Here is a 12895-nt window from a genome sequence, read left to right as displayed (position 1 = left end):
AGAAATAAAATCCATAGAGATGTGTGTCCAAGGCCTCTTAGGAACAGGCAAGGGCAACAACAACCCACTAGCCCGAGAACAACAAGGCTTGGCCCGAGCACAAACATCGCAAGACTGCACAAAAGTACGCACGTCCCGAGACAGGGAAGGCCACCAGAAGGACCTAGCCACCAAATCTCTGGTACCAAAAATTCCCGGATGACCTGCCAACGCAGAAGAATGAACCTCCGAGATGACTCTATTGGTCCACTCATCCGGCACAAACAATCTACCAGGCGGACAACGATCAGGCCGATCCGCCTGAAACTCTTGTAAAGCACGTCGCAGGTCTGGGAAGACAGCAGACAATATCACCCCATCCTTAAGTATACCCGTAGGTTTAGAATCACCAGGGGAATCAGGTTCAAAACTCCTAGAAAGGGCATCCGCCTTCACATTCTTAGTACCTGGCAGATACGAAACCACAAAATTAAACCGGGAGAAAAACAACGACCAGCGCGCCTGTCTAGGATTCAGACGTCTGGCCGACTCAAGATAAATCAAATTTTTGTGATCAGTCAAGACCACCACCTGATGTTTAGCACCCTCAAGCCAATGACGCCACTCCTCGAATGCCCACTTAATCGCCAAAAGCTCACGATTACCGACGTCATAATTTCGCTCGGCGGGCGAAAATTTTCGAGAAAAGAACGCACAAGGTCTCATCACTGAACAATCTGAACTTTTCTGCGACAAAACCGCCCCCGCTCCGATCTCGGAAGCATCAACTTCCACCTGAAAAGGAAGAGAAACATCAGGCTGGCACAACACCGGAGCAGAAGAAAAACGGCGCTTAAGCTCCCGAAAGGCCTCCACAGCAGCAGGAGACCAATCTGCAACATCAGCACCCTTTTTAGTCAAATCAGTCAAAGGCCTGACAACGCTAGAAAAACCAGTTATGAATCGACGATAAAAGTTAGCAAAGCCCAAAAATTTCTGAAGGCCCTTAAGAGAAGTCGGTTGCGTCCAGTCACAAATAGCCCGAACCTTCACAGGATCCATCTCAATAGAAGAGGGGGAAAAAATGTACCCCAAAAAAGAAATCTTCTGAACCCCAAAAACACACTTTGAACCTTTAACAAACAGAGAATTGGTCCGCAAAACCTGAAAAACCCTCCTAACTTGTTGAACATGAGATTCCCAGTCATCCGAAAAAATCAAGATATCGTCCAAATACACAATAATAAATTTATCCAGATATTCACGGAAAATATTGTGCATAAAAGACTGAAAGACCGAAGGGGCATTTGACAGACCAAAAGGCATCACCAAATACTCAAAATGGCCCTCGGGCGTATTAAATGCGGTTTTCCACTCGTCCCCCTGCTTAATTCGCACCAAATTATACGCACCGCGAAGATCAATCTTAGAGAACCACTTCGCCCCCTCAATGCGAGCAAATAAATCTGTCAGCAATGGCAAAGGATATTGATACTTGACTGTGATCTTATTCAAGAGTCTATAATCAATACAAGGTCTCAAAGAACCATCACTTTTAGCTACGAAAAAGAACCCCGCTCCAAGAGGAGACGAAGAAGGACGAATATGTCCCTTTTCCAAGGACTCCCTAATATACTCTCGCATGGCAGCATGTTCAGGTACAGACAGATTGAATAGACGACCCTTAGGAAATTTACTGCCAGGGATCAAATCTATGGCGCAATCGCAATCTCTGTGAGGAGGAAGAGAATTAAGAGTAGATTCCTCAAAAACCTCACGATAATCAGACAAAAACTCAGGAATTTCAGAGGGAATAGATGAAGCAATGGAGACCAAAGGTGTGTCCCCATGATTTCCCTGACATCCCCAGCTTAGTACAGACATTGTTTTCCAGTCAAGGACTGGGTTATGAGTTTGCAACCATGGCAATCCCAGCACCAACACATCATGTAGATTATACAGTACAAGGAAGCGAATCACCTCTTGATGGTCTGGAGTCATATGCATAGTCACTTGTGTCCAGTATTGTGGTTTATTACTAGCCAATGGTGTAGAATCAATACCCTTTAAAGGTATAGGAACTTTCAGAGGCTCTAGATCAAACCCACAGCGCCTGGCAAAGGACCAATCCATAAGACTCAAAGCGGCGCCAGAATCCACATACGCATCCGCAACAATAGAAGATAACGAACAAATTAGAGTTACAGACAAAATAAACTTGGACTGCAAAGTGCCAATAGCAGAGGATTTATCAACTTTCTTTGTTCGTTTAGAGCATGCTGATATAACATGAGTAGAATTTCCACAATAGAAGCACAAATGATTTTTGCGCCTGTAAATCTGTCGTTCGCTTCTGGACAGAAAGCTATCACATTGCATACTCTGTGGTGCCTCTTCAGAAGACACCGCCAACTGGTGCACAGGTTTGCGTTCCCGTAAACGCCGATCAATCTGAATTGCCATTGTCATGGACTCATTCAGACCAGTAGGCGCAGGAAACCCCACCATGACGCCTTTTACAGCATCAGAGAGACCTTCTCTGAAAATTGCCGCCAGAGCGCACTCATTCCACTGAGTAAGCACAGACCATTTTCGAAATTTTTGGCAATATATTTCGGCTTCATCTTGCCCCTGAGAGAGGGCTATTAGGGCTTTCTCAGCCTGAATCTCCAAATTTGGTTCCTCATAAAGCAACCCCAAAGCCAGAAAAAACGCATCCACATTGAGCAACGCAGGATCCCCTGGTGCCAATGAAAATGCCCAATTTTGGGGGTCACCCCGCAGTAAAGAAATAACAATTTTTACTTGCTGGGCAGGATCTCCAGCAGAATGAAATCTCAGCGAAAGAAACAATTTACAATTGTATTTAAAATTTAGAAAACAAGATCGATCTCCAGAAAAAAACTCCGGTATAGGAATTTTAGGTTCAGACCGAGGAGCATGTAACAAAAAATCTTGTATATTCTGAACTTTAGAGGCAAGATTATTCAAATTGGTAGCCAGACTCTGGGGATCCATATTTCAACAGATAAAGTCTGAGCCATTCAGGGGTTAAGAGGAGAGGAAAACAGGAGACTGCAATTAGAGCTGGAGTGCAACTTCAGAGGAAGGGAAAAAAAAAAAAAAAAAAAAAAAAAAAGGTTTCACACAGTTCCTTTTCTCTCCTGCTTCAGCCTATAGATTAAACATTTGGGCTGGCCATACTGTTATGGTTTCCAATGGCAAGGAAACATCAGAAGCATAGAATAAACGGACAAGCTCTTGGGTGATGGAAACTAGAGCTGACCGCGATGCTAAACCTACACACCACACTAGAAGTAGCCAGGGGGCATTCCTGCGTTGTCTCTAGATGCCGCGCGCCAGCCGGAGAACTAACTACCCCTGGTAGAAGAAAACACAGTCCTGGCTTGCCTCCAGAGAATGTCCCCACAGGAGATAGCAGCCCCCCACATATAATAACGGTGAGAGCAGATGAAAAGACACACGTAGTATGAAAGCAGATTTAGCACAGAGAGGCCCGCTAACTAAATAGCAGAAAGATACAACAGAGGACTTCGCGGTCAGCTGCAAAACCCTTCAAAACACCATCCTGAAATTACCTTAACTCATGTGACAACTCATGCCACTGGAGTGGTAATTTCAGCCCAACAAGAGCTTCCAGCTGCAGAGATTCACATAAGTGCAAACTGGACAAAACATACAAAAATAGACTTAAGGACTAAAGTGTCCAACTTAGCTGAGCAGAAAACTGGGAGCAGGAACATGCAACAGAATCACTCTGGATACATTGATGGCCAGCATTAGAATGACTGAGGAGCAAGGTTAAATAGGATACTCCCACATCCTGATAGGAACAGGTGAACTGAAGGCAAAGCTTGCAGGACACCAGTACCACAAGAGACCACCGGGGGAGCCCACGAACCGAATCACAACACTAATCGTTGCCATGGTGACCTCAGGTCATGACGATATCTGGGGCATGAGGCTATGGAAAGCCTGTTAGAGTATGATCTAAGAGGCTTCTGTCAGTGCAACACTGACAGGTATAAAGCAATGCAATACTGGTGCATTGTAATGCATTACACAACATAGTAACATAGTAACATAGTTAGCAAGGCAGAAAAAAGACATTTGTCCATCCAGTTCAGCCTATATTCCGTGAGAATAAATCCCCAGATCTACGTCCTTCTACAGAACCTAATAACTGTAAGATACAATATTGTTACGCTCCAGGAAGACATCCAGGCCTCTCTTAAAATCACTGCAGAAATGCTAAACATGTGGATGCTAAATGTAGTTTAGGTACACTGTGCGGCTCAGAAAGGATGGGGATTTGGATTTGGGAGCACATAATTTGCTGGCTTTCTTTTGAGGGGAAAAGAGCCATATCTCTTTTCCAGAGCATTTGTGCTACTAGTAACTTAGAAGCCCCAGTATTTCCATTAAGGCCAGGTTCACACTGCGTAGCTGGCGTCCGTTAGACGGACTACGTTACACCGTGGCATAACGCGGTGTAGCGCAGTCCGTTAATGCCGCCATTAATTCCTATGTCGGACGCATCGCTAGCACAATGGGCGTGCGCTAGCGATGTGCCGCCATTGAGTGACGGACCCTGGGACGCGGGCTGCAGCGTTTCCGGGTCCGTCACTGCTAGCGCAGATAGAGCATCTGCTAGCTCTATCTGCGCTACCGCGATCACATACTGGCACTTGCGTTAACAGCAGCCCGCTCAAGGCATGTGTTGAACGGGCTGCTGTTAATGCAGTGTGAACCTGGCCTAACAGAAAATGGACTTGAGTTGGGCCTTTTTTTGTGGATTAAGTTGAAGATTTTGCTGGGAATATTTTTCAGTTAGGATCTTTTTAGAGATTACAACCTTAGTACCTGTACCAACCAATGAGGATATCTCCCACAATGCATCATTCTGGATTTGATCACATGTGTTCACGTGTCCCTTTTTTCCCAAACGCTGTAAGCCCACTCAAAATAGACAAAAACAGGAAAATACTCATGACACACTGACCAAACATCGATGGCACACAGATCCAAAACACTGATGAGATTGGTACAATTTTTTGTGTAGGAGAAAAACTGACATGTGAATTAGGCCAAAAGACGTAGTTACTTACCCTTAACGGGATTTCTCAGAGCCCATGACAGCAACCCAGAGAGAGGGGATCCCCATTTCAAGGACAGGAAACCTACAGATAAAAAGGGCAGTACCTCTCTCCAGCATCAGTTGTTTACAGAGCACGAGAGGACCTCCAGATTATTAACATAATATTTACCATGGAGAGAATTGCAGAGATTTAGGGAGGGACCACCACTTCCAGAACCCTTCTACCAAAAGTAAGGTGTGAAGAAATGATTAAAGAATGTAGAGGGGGAAGACCACGTAGCGGCTCTACATATCTGTTCTATTGAGGCACCAGCTCTTTCTGCCCAGGAGGCTGCCACGGCTCTTGATCAATGAGCTTTTATTTTCTCTAGGGCGGCCGCCCCATACAAGGTGTATGACAGGGTGATAGTGTCCCTTATCAATCTTGCCAGCATGCTCTTAAGGCCCCGTCTCACACAGCGACGCTGCAGCGATACAGACAACGATGCTGATCGCTGCAGCGTCGCTGTTTTGTCGCTGTGTGGTCGCTGGGGAGCTGTCACACAGACAGCTCTCTCCAGCGACCAACGATCAGGGGAACGACTTCGGCATCGTTGAAACTGTCATCAACGATGCCGAAGTCCCCCTGCAGCACCCGGTAACCAGGGTAAACATCGGGTTACTAAGCGCAGGGCCGCGCTTAGTAACCCGATGTTTACCCTGGTTACCAAAAAAAACAAACAGTACATACTCGCCTTTCGGTGTCCAGGTCCCTTGCCGTCTGCTTCCTGCTCTGACTGAGATCCGGCCGTACAGCGAGAGCAGAGCGCAGCGGTGACGTCACTGCTGTGCTCTCACTTCTCACTGTACGGCCGGCAGTCAGTGAGAGCAGGAAGCAGACGGCAAGGGACCTGGACACCGAAAGGCGAGTATGTACTGTTTGTTTTTTTTGGTAACCAGGGTAAACATCGGGTTACTAAGCGCGGCCCTGCGCTTAGTAACCCGATGTTTACCCTGGTTACCAGTGAAGACATCGCTGGATCGGTGTCACACACACCGATTCAGCGATGTCAGCGGGGCCTCAACGACCAAAAAAAGGTCCAGGCCATTCCGACACGACCAGCGATCTCACAGCAGGGGCCTGATCGCTGGTACGTGTCACACATAGCGAGATCGCTATGGAGGTCGCTGTTGCGTCACAAAACTTGTGACTCAGCAGCGATCTCGCTAGCGATCTCGCTATGTGAGACGGGGCCTTTAGAAGCTTTTTGCCCCTTTCAGGGACCATGAAAGCACACAAAGAGAGAAGTATCCTTCCTACACTCCCATGTGGCCGCTAGATACTGGATTAGGAACCTTCTGATGTCTAGTGTGTGTAAGACTATTTCTTACCTATTTTTGCAATTGGGACAAAAAGAAGGTAAGGAGATCTCCTGAGATCTGTGGAAACGTGATGCCACTTTCTGAAAGTAGGCCATGTCAGTCTTAAGGATCAGCCTATCCTCTAAGGGTACCGTCACACAGTGCAATTTTGATCGCTACGACGGTACGATTCGTGACGTTCTAGCGATATCGTTACGATATCGCAGTGTCTGACATGCAGCAGCGATCAGGGATCCTGCTGAGAATCGTACGTCGTAGCAGATCGTTTGGAACTTTCTTTCGTCGCTTGATCACCCGCTGACATCGCTGGATCGTTGTGTGTGACAGCGATCCAGCGATGCGTTCGCTGGTAACCAGGGTAAACATCGGGTAACTAAGCGCAGGGCCGCGCTTAGTAACCCGATGTTTACCGTGGTTACCAGCGTAAAAGTAAAAAAAAACAAACCGTACATGCTCACCATCTGATGTCCGTCCGGTCCCTTGCCGTCCGCTTCCCGCTCTGACTGTCTGCCGGCCGGAAAGTGAGAGCAGATCACAGCGGTGACGTCACCGCTGCACTCTGCTCTCACTGTACGGCCGGATCTGTCAGAGCAGGAAGCGGACGGCAAGGGACCGGACGGACATCAGATGGTGAGCATGTACGTTTTTTTTTTTTTTACTTTTACGCTGGTAACCACGGTAAACATCGGGTTACTAAGCGCGGCCCTGCGCTTAGTAACCCGATGTTTACCCTGGTTACCCGGGGACTTCGGCATCGCTCCAGCGCCGTGATTGCAACGTGTGACTGCAGTCTACGACGCTGGAGCGATAATCATACGATCGCTGCGACGTCACGGATCGTGCCGTCGTAGCGATCAAAATTGCACTGTGTGACGGTACCCTTAGATTTGTGTGAAGGGAGGGTTGGCCGACAATGCCTGAATGTCACTGACCCCGCGAGCTGATGTGAGAGCTACTAGAAGTGATGTTTTAAAGGACAGGATTCTCAGCAAAGCCTCTACCAGGGGTTCGATAGAAGGTTTGGTTAGGGCAGACTTTCAATTTGTAGCAATGTGGGGATTAGATTTGGCGAAAACCTCTTATTACCCAGGAGAGCTCTCTCAAATTCCAGGCTGTCATGTACAAGTTTGTTACCTGAGGATGAAGAACTGACCCCTGGGAAAGAAGGTCCAGAAGCTCCAGAAGTACCCATGGGTCGGAGATGGACATCATCCTCAGCAATAAAACCATGTCCTCTTTGTCCAGAAGGGGCTATTAAGATCACTCTTGCCTTGTCTTCCTGTATTTTTCTCAGAACTGCAGGAATCAGGGCAATCGGAGGAAAGGCATGTGTTAGCTGGTGGTTCCATAGAATCATGAAGGAATCTAACGCGATGGGGTTCCCATTGGGATCTATTGAGCAGAAAGCGTCTACCTTCTTGTTCTGACTGTTGGCGAATAGATCTATGAACGGACAACCCCATCCTTCTGCAATCTGATCGAACACCGCCTGATTCAGCTCGAACTTGCCGTGTCTTAGCTGGGTCCGACTCAGGAAATCTGCCCTGCGATTCTTTATCCCCCTTATGTGGAGTGCAGTCAGAGACCCGAAGTTGTCCTTGGCTAACTGAAAAATGGACCTCGCTACTTCCATAAGTGGGCGGGACCAGGTTCCTCCCTGATGATTTAAATAAGCTACCACAATCCGGATGTCTGAGAATACTCTTACATGGTGTGACTGAAGAGTGCTCAAGAATTCTAGGAGGGCGAACTTCACTGCCAATACAGTAGTTCCTTCATGTTTGAGGATACTGATCCTAAGTCCTCTGTCCAGACCCCTTGAACTATCTGGTCGTTCAGGTGAGCCCCCAACCCCTGGGGCTTGCGTCTATCGGCAGGACCTGAGAAATTTGAATTATCCACAAAATGCCCCTGGTTAAGTTTTCTATCCTCATCCACCATTGTAGCAAAAGCACTTTTTTTGATGACATGGTTAAAGGGGTTGTCCACTACTTTCAGTTAACCCCCAACGTATCCCCCTGGGACCCCTAATGAATTTTATAAATACCTTCTGTTGCCGTTTTTGCCTGTGAGCGGCGCTATGGCGGCAGCTGAGTCCGAGTCACGTGAGAACCAGGCTGCAGCTGCCGCTATTTTCCGCCGACGTCACGTCAATTTCCAGACTCTGGAAATTGACGTGACGTCAGCAACAGGCGTGACCCAGCCTCCACAGGCAGCAGTCACTCAAGAGTGACTTGGCTGTGGGTGGGGCTGGGGGCTGCCTGCGGGGCTGTGCTGGGGGTGAGGCTGTGCTGGGGGCGGGCGCTGCTTGGATCTGCTATTCTGCTGGCCGGCTGTGCTCATATGCTATGACGTGCTGTCGGTGGTGCGGTGGCTGCGGCTGTGGCGGCCGGTGTGGTGGCGGCGGCCGATGAGGCGGCGGCGGTCGGTGCGGTGGCAGGGGCGGCCGATGCGGTGGCGGCGGCGGGGGGTGGGGGTTTGCGCGGTGAATCTGCTGAAGGTGTTGGAGTGTGCGGGCGGGGGGTCTGTGGGGCTGTGCGGTGGGGTCATTGGTGTGTCTCTGTGTCTCAGAAAATACAGACGCTGCGGGTATCGGAAAATGGCGCAATTATTTTATTTCTTTTTAGCAAAGTTTGGAATTTTTTTTCACCACTTAGATAAAAAATAACTCAGACGTGTTTGGTGTCTATGAACTCGTAATCACCTGGAGAATCATAATGGTAGGTCAGTTTTATGCTGTGTGCACACGTTGCAGATTTGGGTGCAGAATTTTCTGCACAAAATCTACATCTCCTTGCAGAAAACGCAGCTGCGTTTTTTATGCATTTTTTTACGTTTTTTTCACGGTTTTTGAGCGGTTTTGATGCGGATTTTTTGTGCAGTTTTGATGCAGTTCTTGGTGGGGTTTTTGGTGCGTTTTTTGCGCGGTTTTGATTCAGCATTTGCTGCAGTATTTGGTGCGGTTTTTTGCGTGACTTTGATTCAGGTTTTTGATGCTTTTTTATGCAGTTTTTGGTGACCTTTTGATGCAGTTTTTGGAAGTTTTGTTGCGTTTTTGGTGCGGTTATGATGCAGTATTTGGTGCGGTTTTGATGCAGTTTTTGGTGCGGTTTTGATGCAGTTTTTGGAGCGTTTTGATGCAGTTTTTAATGCAGTTCTTGGTGCGGTTTTGATGCAGTTTTTGGTGCGGTTTTCATGCGTTTTTTATGCAGTTTTTGCTGCGGTTCTGATGCAGTTTTTGGTGCAGTTTTGATGTGTTTTTGATGCAGTTTTGATGGGTTTTTGGTGCAGTTGTGATGCAGTTTTTAGTGCAGTTTTCATGCAGTTTTGATGCAGTTTTTGGTGCAGTTTTGATGCAGTTTTTAGTGCTTTGGGCTTAGAAGCCAGTGCAATGCATCATGGAACTTGTAGTTTTAGAGCACAATAAGTCAGGAGAAAGAAAGTTGTTGATTAACCCCATGAGAGCTGGATCCAGCACTGAAGATGTGCTGCTACAGCATGATAAAAGGTAATATTGCTAAAATAAAACACAGTGGATATTTTCAGTGGCACATAATAGCAAGATTTATGAAAAAAATAAATGTATTGTAGTGGACAACTTCTTTAACTGCCCTTCTACATTCCCTGTTAGAGAGGTCTTTGATGACAAAATTTCTCACTGCAACTCTCTGGTGTTGCCTCCCTGTTTCTGAGCTAGAGATTATATATAAGGCTTCCACAGTCTGGTGTTTCACTGGTTGGGCCCAGTCCTTTTGTCTGCCCTTATTCACACTGAGGTCAACATTGACACATGGTAAGGTTTTAATATTAGACAGTGTGGGACTGTCCCGATCAGAGTTACCTTGACGAGGTGGGATGGGTTTTGTGCTATTTTTTGATCAAAAAACAGTATTACTAAAAACTCTGTGTTATTTAACCCCTTTCTGTCATTAGACGTACTATTCCGTCCATGTGGGGTGGGCCCTACTTCCCAAGGACGGAATATTACGTCCAGCACGATCGGCCGCGCTCACGGGGGGAGCGCGGCCGATCGCGGCCGATCGCGGCCGGGTGTCAGCTGACTATCGCAGCTGACATCCGGCACTATGTGCCAGGAGCGGTCACGGACCGCTCCCGGCACATTAACCCCCGGCACACTGCGATCAAACATGATCGCGATGTACCGGCGGTGCAGGGAAGCATCGCGCAGGGAGGGGGCTCCCTGCGGGCTTCCCTGAGCCCCCCGCAGCAACGCGATGTGATCGCATTGCTGCGAGGGTCTTACCTCCCTCCCTGCCTGCTCCAGACCCGGATCCAAGATGGCCGCGGATCCGGGTCCTGCAGGGAGGGAGTTGGCTTCACAGAAGCCTGCTCAGAGCAGGCACTGTGAAGCAGCCTGCACTTCTCTCAGATCGGTGATCTGTCAGAGTGCTATGCAAACTGGCAAATCACCGATCTGTATTGTCCCCCCCTGGGGCCAAGTAAAAAAGTTTAAAAAAATTTTTCCAAATGTGTAAAAAAAAATTAAAAAAAATATTCCAAAATAATGAAAAAAAATATATATATTATTCCCATAAATACATTTCTTTATCTAAATAATAAAAAAAAAACAATAAAAGTACACATATTTAGTATCGCCGCGTCCGTAACGACCCGACCTATAAAACTGGCCCACTAGTTAACCCCTTCAGTAAACACCGTAAGGAAAAAAAAAAAAAAACGAGGCAAAAAACAACGCTTTATTATCATACCGCCGAACAAAAAGTGGAATAACACGCGATCAAAAAGACAGATATAAATAACCATGGAACCGCTGAAAGCGTCATCTCGTCCCGCAAATAACAAGCCACCATACAGCATGATCAGCAAAAAAATAAAAAAGTTATAGTCCTGAGAATAAAGCGATGCAAAAATAATTATTTTTTACATAAAATAGTTTTTATCGTATAAAAGCGCCAAAACATAAAAAAATAATATAAATGAGGTATCGCTGTAATCGTACTGACCCGAAGAATAAAACTGCTTTATCAATTTTACCAAACGCGGAACGGTATAAACGCCTCCCCCAAAAGAAATTCATGAATAGCTGGTTTTTGGTCATTCTGCGTCACAAAAATCGGAATAAAAAGCGATCAAAAAATGTGACGTGCCCAAAAATGTTACCAATAAAAACGTCAACTCGTCCCGCAAAAAACAAGACCTCACATGACTCTGTGGACCAAAATATGGAAAATTTATAGCTCTCAAAATGTGGTAACGCAAAAAATATTTTTTGCAATAAAAAGCGTCTTTCAGTGTGTGACGGCTGCCAATCATAAAAATCCGCTAAAAAACTCGCTATCAAAGTAAATCAAACCCCCCTTCATCACCCCCTTAGTTAGGGAAAAATAAAAAAAATGTATTTATTTCCATTTTCCCATTAGGGCTAGGGTTAGGGCAAGGGTTGGGGCTAGGGTTAAGGCTACAGTTAGGGTTGGGGCTAAAGTTAGGGTTAGGGTTGGGGCTAAAGTTACGGTTAGGGTTTAGATTACATTTACGGTTGGGAATAGGGTTGGGATTAGGGTTAGGGGTGTGTCAAGGTTAGAGGTGTGGTTAGGGTTACTGTTGGGAATAGGGTTAGGGGTGTGTTTGGATTAGGGTTTCAGTTATAATTGGGGGTTTTCCACTGTTTCGGCACATCAGGGACTCTCCAAACGCGACATGGCGTCCGATCTCAATTCCAGCCAATTCTGCGTTGAAAAAGTAAAACAGTGCTCCTTCCCTTCCGAGCTTTCCCGTGTGCCCAAACAGGGGTTTACCCCAACATATGGGGTATCAGCGTACTCAGGACAAATAGGACAACAACCTTTGGGGTCCAATTTCTCCTGTTACCCCTGGGAAAATACAAAACGGGGCTAAAAAATAATTTTTGTGGGGGAAAAAAAAAAGATTTTTTATTTTCACGGCTCTGCGTTATAAACTGTAGTGAAACACTTGAGGGTTCAAAGTTCTTACAACACATCTAGATAAGTTCCTTGGGGGGTCGAGTTTCCAAAATGGGGTCACTTGTGCGGGGCTTCTACTGTTTAGGTACATTAGGGGCTCTGCAAACGCAATGTGACGCCTGCAGACCATTCCATCTAAGTCTGCATTCCAAATGGCGCTCCTTCCCTTCCGAGCCCTTCCATGCGTCCAAACGGTGGTTGCCCCCCACATATGGGGTATCAGCGCACTCAGGACAAATTGGACAACAACTTTTGGGGTCCAATTTCTCCTGTTACCCTCGGGAAAATACAAAACTGGGGGCTAAAAAATAATTTTTGTGGGAAAAAATGTTTGTTTTATTTTTACGGCTCTGCATTATAAACTTCTGTGAAGCCCTTGGTGGGTCAAAGCGCTCACCACACATCTAGATAAGTTCCTTAGGGGGTCTACTTTCCAAAATGGTGTCACTTGTGGGGGGTTTCTACTGTTTAG

Source organism: Ranitomeya variabilis, chromosome 4 (genome assembly GCF_051348905.1).
Source record: "Ranitomeya variabilis isolate aRanVar5 chromosome 4, aRanVar5.hap1, whole genome shotgun sequence".
NCBI lineage: Eukaryota > Metazoa > Chordata > Amphibia > Anura > Dendrobatidae > Ranitomeya > Ranitomeya variabilis.
This window is presented reverse-complemented; position numbering follows the sequence as displayed.